Source organism: Hippopotamus amphibius, chromosome 9 (genome assembly GCF_030028045.1).
Source record: "Hippopotamus amphibius kiboko isolate mHipAmp2 chromosome 9, mHipAmp2.hap2, whole genome shotgun sequence".
In the NCBI taxonomy this organism is placed as follows: domain Eukaryota; kingdom Metazoa; phylum Chordata; class Mammalia; order Artiodactyla; family Hippopotamidae; genus Hippopotamus; species Hippopotamus amphibius.
In genome coordinates this window covers 74,660,473-74,674,829 of record NC_080194.1, presented here as the reverse complement: position 1 = coordinate 74,674,829, position 14,357 = coordinate 74,660,473, and the positions used below count along the sequence as shown (strand labels likewise).

The following is a 14,357-nucleotide window of genomic DNA, read 5'->3' as shown; positions in this document are numbered from 1 at the left end:
AGGACATGCCTACGCATAAAGCCATGTTCAACATTCGTGATCAGAAAATGCAAATCAAGATCCCAACTAGATATCACGCTACACGCTCGCTAACAATTCGAAGTCTGTCCACACAAATGACCAGAGAAGATATGCATCCGTGGGGTCTCACATATATTCCTGGTGAAGGTGTAAACTGGTGCTGCTGTTTTGGGAAAAGTCTGGCACAACTACTCCCCAGCTTGTGCAATCACATACTCTTTGACCCAGTATTCCCTCCAGCTGTTGAGACTGTGGGAAGGAGAAAGGGCACAGGGACAGAGACCAGTGAGAAACGTGGTATCAGAGTCGATCAAAGAGGCTGGCTGTGGGGTTGGAAAGCAGCTTTCCAACACAAGAGGTATTTAAATCAGCAAAAGACTAGAACACAAACTTGATGTAAAATCATATCCAAATAGCCAATAAACATATTAAAATGTGCTCAGCCTCTCAGGCATTAGAAAATCACTTTAAGCACCATGAAGTATCTCTATGTGCTCACAATAATGGCTAAAATGTTGAGGAGGATGTAGAGCAACCGGAACACTCATGTGGGGCTTGTGGGTGTAAATTTGTACAATCAGTTATGTGACTTTATACGAGGAGACCCAGCCACTCCATTCCCAGGCATACACTCAACAGAAATGTATAGAAATGTGCACCCAGGGTCATGTCCAGAACGCCCGTGCTGCTGTGTGATACGCAGGAGAGTTGTGAAGAGAGCAGATCCTAAGAGTTCTCATCACAAGGGGAATTTTGTTTTCTTTTTTTTAAATTGTCGTATGTAAGATGACAGATGTTAACGAAATCTACTGTGGTAATCATTTCATAATATATGTAAATCATAGCGTAATACTGGATACCTTACGCTTCTACGGTGATGTATGCCAATTATTTCTCAAATAAATTAAAGAAAAAAGAAAAACAGAAAAGAAAAGCCATAGCAGCATAATTCACAATAGCCAGAAGCAGACAACAGCCCATATACCTCTCAGCAGTGAAACAGATGATTGTGGCGTATTCACACAGTGAAGTCCTGTATGGCAATGAGAACAAAGGTACTACAAACAAACGCAATTTAGATGACTCTCAAAATATAATCTTGAGCCAAAAGAGTCAGTCTCAAAAGGCAGATTGTGTGAGACTCACTTATGATAAAGTTCAAAGCAGAGATGAGGCTGGTGTGAGGTTTGGGACGGAGAGGAGGACACGGGTGCTGGTCAGGTTCTACTTGTGCATCAGAGAGGAGGTCACACCAGTATGTTCACTCAGGGACAGTGTATCATTCCTGCACATAGGATTTGTGCCTTTTACTGTATGTTTGATATATTTCAGTTGAAAGTGTACGTTTAAAGGGAGAATTAGGAGAACTGACTGAGAGAGTTGGATGGAGAGGGATGGAAAGAGTCTAGTGCAACTCTAAGGTTTCGGCCTGATGAACCAGGTCACTGGATTCCCCTTTCCTGAGATGGCCAAGAGCAGAGGAAAGGACAGCCTGAGCAGGTAAGGGGAGGTCAAGTTCAGTTTTAGACAGTCTATGATGGAGGTGCCGAGCAGGATGTCAGGGAAGATGTCAAACCTCCAGCTAGATAGTCAAGTCTGGAGCCCCAGGGGGAAGTGAGGGCTGGAGATGCAGTTTGGAGGTGTTCATCCTGTAGATAGATCCCAAGGCCATGAGCCTGAGGGAGGTCTCTGCAGGAGAGAGGGTAAAGAGAAGAGGCAGGGCCCAAGGGCTGAGGGGGGAGGGGGGTACTCCAGCACTTAGCCTGCTGAAGGATAAGCGCCACAGTGGTTACCCAGGGGCAGCCAGAGGGGCAGGAAGGAAACCAGGAGAGTGTGGTGTCCATAGGCTGACTGGTTTCAAGGAGGTAGAAGAGACCAACTGTGTCTAAGGCTGCTGAGAAGTCAAGATGAGAGCTGAGAATGGACCCCTGGATTTAGCAGCATGAAGGCCATTGGTGAATGTGTCAAAGGCAGTTCCATGCAACAGGGGCATCTGAAGTCTCGAGGAGGGAGGACAGAATGGAAGGGGAGGGTATGGAAAGCAGACGGCTCTTCCAGGAGTTGTGCTGTACAGGGCAGCTGAGGAATAGAGCAGGAGGTGGAGGAGATGATGAGGCCGAGGGATTTTTAGATGAGAATTGTTACTGCCTATTTGTGGAAGGGAACAGTGGACCTGGCAGGAGAGAGGAGACAATTATTTATTGCAGGGAAGGTATGAAGAGTACAGGATGGCACTATACTTGGTGCTTCACCTGCCAAGTTTTGGGCAAGATTTGGGCAGATTTGACCAAAAGTCATCTGACAGATAAAGCATTGCCTGAGGAGGCAAATGTCCTTTTCTTCTTCCATCTTCACTTGGGTCCAGGGCAGTGGGTTCAAAGATTTCTCCTAGGAAAGAGGTCCTTGCCAAGCAGGGGCAGGGAGGCGTTGGGGCTGGGCTAGACTGGGCATCCACCCCCAGGCCCTACAAATTCTTATAAAACCTCCAGCAGCAGCAAAAACCGGCAGGTGTCTCAGACCACAGCAGAGCACAGAGAAGCCTCCAGAGCCGGCAGAAGAGCCAGCATGGTGGAGTTCGAGCCCTTGTTGGTACCATGGGAGCGCAGGCTGCAGACCTTCATGGTCCTGCAGTGGGTTTTCTCTATCCTGGCCCTACGTAAGGGGGGCTGGGCTGGGGGGTGGGAGAGTACAGGTATCTGTCGCTCTCGGTACACATGCTGCATTGACGGGACAAAGACACAGGTCCTAAAGGGGCTGCTGAGCTTACTGGCCCCCCTTGAGGCTTCTGCAGGAGGTGGGAAGTTGTTGGGTCTGTGGGGTAGAAGCCCTCACCTGTGGCTTTGGGCAGGGTACTTAGTCCTCCTGGGCTGTGGGTTCCACCTTACTACCAGAGCAGTGTTCCACCACAGGATGCCTGGTGCTGTGGGGAGGGAATAGGCGATTCTGGGACACTTGGGCTCCTCAGACTGCTCAGGCAGGATGGAGTTGCTTCCCTTCGTTCAGAGAAGAGGAGACGGACTCTGGTGAGTGGGAAAGAGAGAGGAATAGGGAAGAACGGGAGGGGGAGTGAGACGGGGGCTGAGAGGGGACTGGGGAGTGAGAGGCACACGTAGGTCAGACTCTAGCTGGGCAACTGACCAGCTGTGGGACCTTGGGGGACCCATGCCTGACCTCCCCGTGCCTCCATCTCATCATCTGCAGAATGGGCCTAAGAATGCTGACTTTATAGTGGGGCTGTGGGATGAAATGAAGAGATGTGTTCAGCTGCTCAGCACAGCCCTGGCTGGTGCTGGGCAGGGATCCCACAGGAGGGTATGTTCATCCCAGTACCCTTTCCACCCCCCACAGTGAACACATCCATTATGACCGGGAGGCCACAAACACCCCAACTCCAGCTCTGCTGAAGGGAACATTTTTGAGGAGGGCCCAGGGCTGAGGACTGGGAAGGGAGAGTGACTGGGATTGTGTGAGATTCTTCATCTCACCTGCAGGCACCAGACTGGGTAGGAACTGCTCCCCGCAGCGTTGGTGTTCAGCCTGTACACAGATGCCACTATCCTGATGTTAAACTATGGACATACTCTGTACAGGCTAGCCTATAGCCATTTCTCAGAAACACACACAAAGTCATACACACGCACACACACACCCCACATCACATACACACACCCCACATCACATACATACACCAGGTGGTCCCTCAAAACCTCCCCCAACTTTTGCAGCTAAAGCTTTCATCTTAAGCAAAGCAAGCTCTCCAGTTCCCTGCCCCTAGCATCCCTGATGACTGACCTGTGTCTCTGTCCTAAGGGTGGTTAAATATTTAAAATATCCCTGGTTTATGCTCATTACACAGATGAGCAGGTAAGCCAAGTGTCTTAAGTGTCCAAGTTTGTAGATCTGGGCCCCTCCTACTGCCAAGGGAGGAAAGGGAAGGAGACAGAGGGAGGAGAGAGGGCTGAGGGTGTGGTAGGAGGTGTGGAGCAGGGGGAGAAGGGCTACCCCCAGGGCAGGCAACAAGTCCCTTGGCTCCTGGACAAAAAGCACTTGGGGACCAGAGCCAGGTGGGCTGAGGCCTGGGGATCATGGGGGCTGAGGGGCATCTTGCCCAGGTGTCCCTGAGGGAGATTTGCCAGCAGGAATGTGTGTGACTGTCCGCGCCCACCCGCAGCCCAGCCTGGGATCCTGGGAGTGTCAAGAGCAGCACAGAGAGGTCAAGTAGCCCTGGACCTGGAGCTGGAGGGAGGGCAGCTGAGAAAAGGGATCTGAACCCACTCATGCCAGGAGCAGGAGCTTGTACTTTGTCCCTTATCTTTGGGACAAAGGGGAGTCCCAGGAGGGCTTTAGGTACAGGAGTGACAAGGTCCAATCTGTATGGTACAGGTGCCTGTGTCTGTAGTCAGGGTATCGACTGCATTTGGGGAGTAGGGCAATCTTTTACCTAACAGCAGGGAGCAGCCACAGTCTACATCAGGGGTCACCAACGTATGTGGCACGGGCCAAACCAGCCCACGGGTTGTTTCTGCACAGCCCATGAGCCAAGAATATTGTTGTTGTTGTTGTGTTAGAGCTCCCTACCCCCTTCTTATTTTATTTTTTTAATATTAATTTTTATTTATTGGCTGTGCTTGGTCTTTGTTGCTGTGTGCGGGCATTCTCTAGTTCCAGAGAGTGGGGGCTACTGTTCGTTGCAGTGCACGGGCTTCTCTTTGCAGTGGCTTCTCTTGTTGTGGAGCACCAGTTCTAGGTGTGTGCAGGCTTCAGCAGTTGCAGCATGTGGGCTCAGTAGTTGTGGCGCATGGGCTTAGTTGCTCCATGGAAAGAGGGATCTTCCCGGAGCAGGGCTCGAACTCGTGTCTCCTGCGTTGGCAGGTGGATTCTTAACCACTGTGCCACCAGAGAAGCCCTCCAAGAATGGTTTTTACATTTTAAATGATCACATCTATGTGATATCCTCCAAGTTGCCTCTTGAGTGGCTAAGTCTGAAATATTTACAGTCTAGCCCTTTAGGTAAAATATTGCCTCCCCTGATCTAGGGAGGCTGGAAATGGGTGGTGAGAAGAGGTCCCTTTCCAGAGAGAGTAGGAGAATGGTCCACAGGGCAGGAGTGAAAGGCTGGCAGGAGAGTAAGTGCTTCCAGTCGGGGGAGTAAACACCACACACACAGTGACAGCTGGTTCACACTGGACATAGAACGAGCATTTGGAGGAGGGGCAAAGAAGTGGCCGACTAGGACCTGTCACCAAGATCTCAGGGCCCAGATCTCAATAGTTTCCAAGGGGTTACTTGTTTACACCGATTCCTTTCCTCTCCTCTGTAACTCACACCTCACACAGGAAGGTAAGTAAGCTCCATTCAAATAGTTGGTCTTGTTCTCAGCTGTATCTCCAGCTCCTAGAAGAGTTGATGTTGATAAATATTTGTTGAATGAATGAATGTTGGGAGCATGATGTAGACAAAATAGTAGAACTGAATGCCAGGTCCCGTCCTAATAGGTTGCTGTGTGAGCTTAGCCAATTTGCATATCCTCTCTGGGCCTTGGTACAGTGGGGTCTTAAATTTTCCACCTTGGTATAATGAAGTGAAAGAAATTTCCTTCCTAAGTGGCCGAAAAGACTCCCAAGTTTGTTTCTTGCCTGCTGGCAGGAGTTAAAGAGTGAGCCCCGGGGTGAGGGGGATGGTGGGGTGGGGGGAAGTCTTTCTGGTCAAGTGAAAAAGACTCGAATGTGGGCTTTTTCCTAACTTTTTTTTCTGACTACCAAACAAATACATGCTGTTGTAACACATTCTAACAAAATGTGTATCCAAAGTGAAAGACTTCACCAAATCTTACTGTCCAGGAAGCCACTAATAACAACTTGGTTTTATTCTCTAGAGCTGGTTTTCTGAAAGTGGGAGAAACCAACGCAGACTTTGGTTTGTCCAAGGGCAGAGACCTAGCTGGGGTTTTTGTTGTGAAAAAATAAGGAAATAAAATTTAAGTCAGACTCCTAGCCATCTATTCCCAGTGGCATCCTGTCTCCTGCCTCCAGATTTGAGGGTGTCAGCTCCAGGAGGGCGAGAATTGTTGTCTGTTAATCATGGCTGTACCATTAGCCCCTGGCACATCATAGGTGTTCTGTGTGAAGGGAACATCTGTGAGCCTCAACTTACTTCGTCTGGATTATGTATTTTACTACTGTTCAGACTGAGTCAAAACTCCCCTCCTCCTGGAAGCCTGCCAGGAATGACAGCACAGTCTAACCTACTTCCAAATGGAATATAAGTGCAAGCTGACTTTCTTGGAGAGTCTGAATGCACGGTGTCAGGAGGAGAGAAAGGGTTGGGGAAGGAGCAATATTCTCTGGCAATTAGGCTCCACTGGCTTCAGAACACCTGACTCTTGAGATGAAGCCAGATTAGCCTGCAGTAGGGACTAAGACTCACAGATCAGAAGGGAATTCCTCACTGGGCCCAGTCCTAGCCCTGCTGTACCCCTGACCCATGGTGCAGCAGGTGTTGGCCTCTTCTGCCCTCCTTCAGCAGGAAAGGGCATGGCGGGCAGGGGAAACTGCATGACCAAAAGGTAAAAGGATGATGGAGCTCAGGGAGTCAGAGGGACAGGAGCAGCTTCGTGTGGCCAGAGCATGGGGTGGATGTGGGGGAGTGAGGCTGGAGCAGGAGGGGATTCAGGCCAGCAATGGGGAGCTTGAATGTCAGGCTTGGGTTGTGCCTCAAAATTTCAAGAATGCCATAGGAGAGCTTAATTAGAGGAGGGATCTGGTGGGATTTATCTGTGGAAAGATGGGATGAGGGTAGACAGAAAGAGGGCTGGGCAGAAGGAATGTCTCCATTTCTCTGAGGTCCCCAAAAATGGAAACTAGAAACAATTCACACAGTCACTGGTCTACCAGGCATCTATTGAGCACCTGGTGAATACAGACTACTTAATGGACAGAGAGGAGAGAGGGATGGAGGGGGAAGACCAGAGTGAATGAGGCAGCCTGGTGCAGTGGGAGAAAATGAGTTTAGAATTAGGCCTACCTGGCATCCAATCCAGGCTCCCAGTGTGGCAATTCCTGGACTGGGAGGCTGGCCTTTTCTCTCTGGGGGTGAGGGCTGGACAGGACAGTGCTGCTACTGCTGGGCATATGGGGAGAGTTTCTCCCTTCACACCTCTCACCACTCACAGCTCCTGCTTCCCTTCCCAGACCATATCAGCAGTGTGGTCTTCATAGGCCTCCTGTTCACAAGATTCTGGATCTTCAGTACCCTGTATGCGATCTGGTTGTACCAGAACAGAGACAAGCCATGGCAGGGGGGTAGGCACATTGAGGCCTTAAGGCGCTGGGTCACATGGAAGTACATGAAGGACTATTTCCCCATCTCGCTGAGTAATGGGTCTGGCTGGGATGTGGCCAGGACCGTAGTGCCCCTCCATGTCCACGGGGAAGTGTGGCCGTGTGTGCAGTGAGCAGAATGCTGGCTGGGAGGCCAGAGCCGGGCTCCCACCACTATGTGGCCTGGGGAAGAGTCTAGCCTCTGTCTGCCCGTGGTTTCCCACCTGCAGTGATGTGGGGCCAACATGAGGACTGATGAATGTACAGGATTCGCAGGAGCCCTAGGGGCCATGTCATGTGGCACACATATGTATCTTACATGTATGACGCATGGCTGCTGAGGGCTGCAGCTCATAAAGTCATGTCTTTAAGACCATCTAGCCCTACAGTTCATCACATAAGGGGACTGTCACCCAGGGAGGGAGAAAGGTATGACCAAGATCACATGGCAAGTTCTTTTACTGGTTTTAATATTTGTGCGTTTCTGGGTAAAGAAGCAAGGCAGAGAGCCCTGAAGTGGTTCTCAGGATCTATCCTGCCCCAACTTGGGCATGCTACGTGTCCTTGGAAAACCTTGCCCCGTTCTGATCTCAGTTTCTCCATGTGTCCCCTAAGCAGTCTGATCCCTCCTACGCTGAGGTGCCTCTTAATTGCTGACTCTCTGACTCCGGGCACCTCATGGCTATTGCAGAGTCCTGGCCATGGATCCAAAGATCAGTCCTGATGGAAGAATACTTATTGAGTAACTGACCATTCTGCTCTTTCCCATATCACCGAGAGACTAAACCCTGTTTGTAAGCAGCTGGGAAGGGATGGTTTATTGAGCAGGTAGGATAGGGAAGGCAGTAGGGACACAGAGCCGTGCCAGGCAGGGGCAGGTGGCCCTCTCCTGGACACAGGAGAGAAGAAATATATAGTGTGGCCTCTGAAGGTGGGCAGAAGAGGTTCTAATACCAGGTGTCCACCTACCAGCTGCATGACCTTGTTTGAGTTACGCAGTCCCTCTGAGCCTCGATTTCTTCACACATAAAGCTGAGATGATACCACAGATGTCGTTGTGTTTTGTGGATTTCATAAGACATCAGGCCATCCTGGGGCCTCCAGAGGGCAGCACTTGCCTCTCTTTACACCTGGAGCTGCTGCCAAATGCACGACTGGCAAAAAAAAAGAAAAGTTGCTGAGTGACTCTGTGCCTGTCCTTTCCACTCCCCCTCCTGCCGCTTCCACGGCAGGGTTGCTCTTGAGGAGGGGTTCTCAACCCTAAGACTATGGACACTGGTTAGACAGTGAACTTGATTTGCAGACACTCCACCTGCACTGTGTTCAGGATTGTTGCCCACCGCAGTCCTGTGACATCACCCCCTCCAGAGGGTGGACATTACCACGAAGTGGCCAGCAGAGGGAGAACTGACATGCACTTTGACTCACCTGTCCTGGGCTGCGAGCCTGCAAGAGTGGGGCTTTGGCCTGCAGACTTTAGACCCCACCGCCTCCCGGGAGACCCTGCAACTCCTCCACACATGTTTCCAGCACAGGCCCTGCAGGGATGTTGGGGCGGACGTGATGGAGAGGTTCCCAGGTAGGGAGCCCCCACTCTGCTGCTGCTTCCCCACATTCATAAGCCTCTGCTCTCCATGTCAGATGGGCATGTATTTCTGAGCTTCCTTCAGCTCTTACTGATTTTAAGAGCTACCACCTATTTGTGGAATTTCAAGCAAAATTAGGAAACTGTTTCTGAGCACTGGATCTTTCTAAACGCACCCTATGGGCTTCCTAAAAAGCTAATGGTAGCCCCCCCCCAAAAAAAAATAATAAAAAAAAAAGAAAAAAAAAAAAAAGCTAATGGTAGAGCATCAGGCAGTGCTCCCCCCAGAGGAGCTGCCTCCCCCTCATGCTGAAGATCAGTGCGGGAACTGGGTTTCTCCTGTGAAGATTTCATTACCCTGGAGCAACCCTGTCCACACAGGCCGAGGCCTGAGGAGGGATGTAGTGCTGTGGCCAGGCTGTGACCTGGTGTCAGGAAATGCTGCAGACTTGGCAGGACACCTCCCTGACCCCTTCCCCCCCACACATGCGGGCGTCACTACTAGGGACTTCATGCCCCTCCTCCCTGCCCCTCACTTCCCCGCACACTGGGGTCCCTTACATTGAGTGACGGGGACTCAGGAGCCAATGTACCACCCAGGATGGAACTAGCTGACAGAGCCCTTGGAGAGATGCTCACTCCATCCTGCGATGGCTCCTTCATTATGGGTAGGCTCTGCCTGTGACTAGGTCTTCCCTCACATAGAACAGGGGCCTGTCTCCCCATCTCCTTCCCAGGGGTCCTACTTCTGCCTTGGGCAGGGGGCCTTCCTTCCCACAGGGGCTGCATCAGCCTCATCTGTTAATGGGTCCATTCTTTGCCTCATTCATTCCGTGGTCTTCCAGAGCATCTCCTATGTTCCAGGCCTGCACCGGGAATGAGGATGCCTCAGACAGGCCATCTCTACTCTCAAAACACTGACATGGTGGTGATATATCACTTGGGCACAGGGGACACATAGAAGAGGTCAGCACAGAAAGTCAGCAGTGAGACCAGGGATGGCATGAGGTCCAGCCCCTAATCACCAGGTTGCTGTCCCTGCAGCTGGTCAAGATTGCCGAGCTGGACCCCTCCCAGAACTACCTTGCTGGCTTCCACCCCCATGGAATCCTGGCCACCGGAGCTTTTACCAGCCTGTGTACTGAGAGCACAGGCTTCTCCTTGCTTTTCCCTGGAATCTGCCCACATCTGATGACACTGAGCCTGTATTTCTGGGTCCCCTTCTTCAGGGATTACATCATGTGAGGGGGTGAGTCTTTCCACCCCTGGGTTGCCCAGGAAGATGAGGGGGGGGCATGGAGGAGGGATTCTAGGGAGGGCCACCAACAATTCTGTACTTCCTCCAAGAGCATTGCATACGGAGGCTAGACACAAGCACTTCCCACAACTCTGTGCCCAGCAATGAGCTCAGTGAGGGGTTGGGAAGAGGAAGAGGACTCAGTGCCAGTCCTCAGGGAACTCCCAACTTGGGGGGGTAGGGGTGGAGCCCAGAGCACATTCCCTCCACAGTCCCTGCCTCCTTTATCCCCTATCTGACCACCATCCTCTCTCCCCAGAGCTGGTCCCCGCAGACAAGGAGAGCACTGCTCACATTCTGAGCAGGGAGGGAGGCGGCAACTTGTTGGTCATAGTTATTGGGGGCGCCAAGGAGGCACTGAACACCGGGCCTGGAGTCTACAAGCTCGTGCTGCAGAACTGCAAGGGCTTCATGAGGCTCGCCCTGATGCATGGGTATCAGCAGAGAGGGCTCTCGGTCAGCTGGAGATTAGCAAGGGTTGTATTTTGGTGGGAAGACAGCAGAGACTAATGCAGATCCTATTTTGTCAAGAGATGCTCCATTCACAATGAAGGTTCTGTCTTGTTGATAGATGTACTGTGTCATACCCAAATACCCAGAGAAAATTCTAGAAGGGAGACTTTGCAATCAAAGGGACTAGGTGTGGAGGGTCATATTGCCCAATGCTGGCATTAAATCTGAGACCTAGGGCATTTGTGAGAATGGAGTCCGGGGTGTAGCTTATAGCAATTATCCAACTTTGAAGCACCTCTGAAGGACCCCAGCCAGTTGGGGCAGAAGAGGTTTTCCAGAAAGCTTGAAGATGTTTTATATCTGGGGGGCCTCTCTGTAGCATTCTGGTCTCCCTGTCATGGTGCAACTGGGAAGTGGTGGCCCTGAGAGGAGCCAGAACTGCCCATAGTCACATAGCAAAGGCTGTAGAAGGACTGGGAGACACCACAGGAGTTCTCCTACTTCTGGCTCAGGGCTCTGTCCTTTGCTGCAATTCCTGGTCACTGGGTCCCTGCAGGAAGCTAGGTGACAAGTTGGCACCTTCTTGCACCTCCCACATGCACTCCCTCCTGTCTCCCTGCAGCGCAGCTCTGGTGCCGATCTTCTCCTTTGGGGATATTGACATATTTGACCAGGTTGAGCACTCTCCTGGCTCCTGGTTGCGCTGGTTCCATGACCAACTGCATAAGATCTTGGGAGTCTCCCTCCTAGTCTTCCATGGCCGTGGTGTCTTCTGGTACAGATTTGGTCTTATCCCCTACCGCCAACCCATCACCACCGTGGGTAAGCCAAGACCTGGACTGGGAGAGGGTGGGTTACAGAGCACGGGGTCTGGGCTCTGTGCTGCGAGGGGAATGGACATGAGCCAGACACATTCTTGACCCCATGGATCTCACGTTCTAGACTGGGAAACAGACACACAGGCAGGGAGCCCTGACGTAAGGCAGTCTGGGACGAGAACTATAACGGAGGCACAGAGAACAGTGGCCACTACCGCTTACTGAGCACCTGCTGTGTGCCAGGCACTGCACTGGCTCCTCACACGCAGCAGCTCAGTTATCCCAACAACCTTGGCGGCGGGGACTATCATCCCCATTTTACTGATGGCAAACTGAGACTCAGAGAAGTTAAATCATTTCCAAAAGATCACCCTGCCCTTGAGTAACTGAGTTGAGGTTAGCTCAGGGTCTGTTTAATTTTTTATGACACCAGAGAAGGAGGGTTTAATTCTGACAGGAGGTTCTCATAAGGCTTGTTGGAGAAGGTGGATACAAGGGAAGGGCATTCGCGGTCTGTCAGAATTGTGTGTAAAGTAGCAATCAGCAGGCTACGAGTGAGCCTGAGGGATTTTCCTATAAATAACGAGCATGGGGGTGAGTGTGTGGACTGAGCACCATCTTCTCAGCTATTTGGACAGCTCATTTGCTTTCTTTTTGGAATCAGCTAGGTTCCAATGGCAAAGTTGTAGAGAGAGGTCTGTTCATCCCCAACCACCAATCATTTCTTCGTTGAGTACAGGCTTGTTCAGCCCCCTACACCAGGACTTTCCTGGCTTGTATGGTAATATTTTCACGAATATAATTCACAACTGCTGCCTCCAGAGCTGTTCCCAAGAGAAGAAGGCGGGGCAGCTTCTTTCTGAGCCAAACAGAACCAGTGGAAGGAGGTTAATAGGGCCTCCCAACACCTCCCTGGAATGGGGGGCACTGCAGGCGAGCATGGAGGGAGAGGGGGGAAGAAGGACACTTGGACTGTAGGTCGCCTCCTCCCAGACAGACAAGCGCTTCCAGTCATGGCATCTGAGACTCCCAGAACCACCTGGCCTGGAGGTTAAGAGCACATCCTTAGGGCTTAAAACCTGGTACTGATTCTTCCTGGCTATGTGACCTCGAACAAGTTACTTAACCTTGAGCCTCAGTGCCTGACCTGTCAAACAGGAATAATAGCAGGTTCTATCCCTGTAGGATTGTTAGGACAATTATAGGAGATATTGCTTGTAAATGCCAGCTGGTAGTATTGTTAATATATCAGAATCTTTGAGTTGCCCTAATATGTCAGAATGCATTACCCAAAATAGAATTGAAAGGGAAGCAGTAAGAGCGCTTTCCTGCGTGGATGACCATTGCGGTGGGAACCCCAAGGGCCCCTGCAACTCCAGTGGTTCCTGCTCTGGGCTACCACCCTCCTTGGGTCTTGCAGTGGGGAAGCCCATCAAGGTGCAGAAGACACCACACCCCTCGCAGGAGGAGGTGGACAAGCTACAGCAGTGCTACATGGAGGTGCTGAGCAACCTTTTCGAAGCCCACAAGCTCAAGTACAACATCCCCAGTGACCAACACTTGGAATTCTGCTAGTGCCTCCCCAGAGGAGGGGCTGCCCCAAAGGGCAGGGCTGGCATTAGGGAGAATAGGGGGAGGTGCTGTGATTCCAGAAGACTTCCTGAAGGTGTCTGTTGAACACATTTCCAAAGCCTTCCATGACTCCTGCTTGTTTCTAACCCACGCCAGGCCCCGAGTCACAAGTGGCAGTGTGGCGGAGGAGACCAGACTCTGGCATCGGTGATTTGCACTCCTGCTGTGACTCCTCTGCAAGGGGCCCTCTCCTTGGTCTGCTCATCTGAGAAATGGAAGAGATGCTGGGAGAGAATATTACCGCTGGGATCTCTGACCTCTGTGGTCCTGTCACTCAATGGGCAGGAAAAAGAGCAGCTCCAATTCGCAGGTTTTCCTTCCTCTGCCTTGAGTGACAGCACAGAAGCCACCAGCTGTAGCTCTTTCTCCTACAAGCTCCCTCATCCTGCAGGATGCCATCCTGAGCTGGAGAGGAGGCGAGGTCACAAAGCCCCTGCACTCACTCTGGGCATCTTTGAGTTTCTGAGTCCTCTGAGCCCTGGAGTGGCAGCCAGAGGGGCCTGGAAGGTGGGGAAGGAGAACTGTGCTCTGTCACCAGCCAAGTGGCTGGGGACAGACTTCTTCACCCTCCCTCTGAGTCTCAGTTTCCCCGAGCGACTAAGATAATCTCTGATCTCAGCCCTGACATCACATGAACTGAGTGCTCCTTGTGGCCACTCCTACTCATCCTTTGTCATTTCAGCGCTGAGCTTGGTATAAAAAAATGAGCTCCATAAATGTCAAATAATCAAATGAAAGATTCTCTTTTATTTTATTCTCATCCTCCCCACCTCCAACTGGGAGCACTGGTCAAAACCTCACCTTTGACCGCCAGCCTAGCCCTGCTGCCCTGTCTCCCCTTCCCAGATGGTGGGTCAGTCAGGCCATAGAATGGCATGTTGCCTCTTCCCCCCTGACCAGTCAACTCCAAGCTTACCACCTGTGTCCTGTTCTGTGGGAGACAAGGGGGAGGTTATGTAAAGACACAGGGCAACCAGCCAGAGAACGAAGACCCTCGGGGATGGGCAGAGCTGCAGTCTCCTCCTGAAATCAGGCTGCCCTTTGACCTAGGAGAATTTCTCAGACATCACTATCCACAGGGCACAAAGGGCCTGCTGGGGCTGTTTAGGCTTGATGGTGACACGTGGGACAGGGGTCAACCAGCACAGCTCTGCCAGCAGCCACGTGGCACGGCCCAGCCGCACCCTCTCAGGGGGACTGGGCTTTGCTAGGGATCAGGAGGAGGCAGAGGA

At 51.6% G+C, this 14,357-nt stretch overlaps 1 pseudogene; it reads left to right on the top strand.

Annotated features, from left to right (window-relative positions):
* Positions 1–2,586: 2,586 nt before the first annotated feature.
* LOC130829063 (2-acylglycerol O-acyltransferase 2-like) lies at positions 2,587–13,068 on the top strand (annotated as a pseudogene).
* Positions 13,069–14,357: the final 1,289 nt, after the last annotated feature.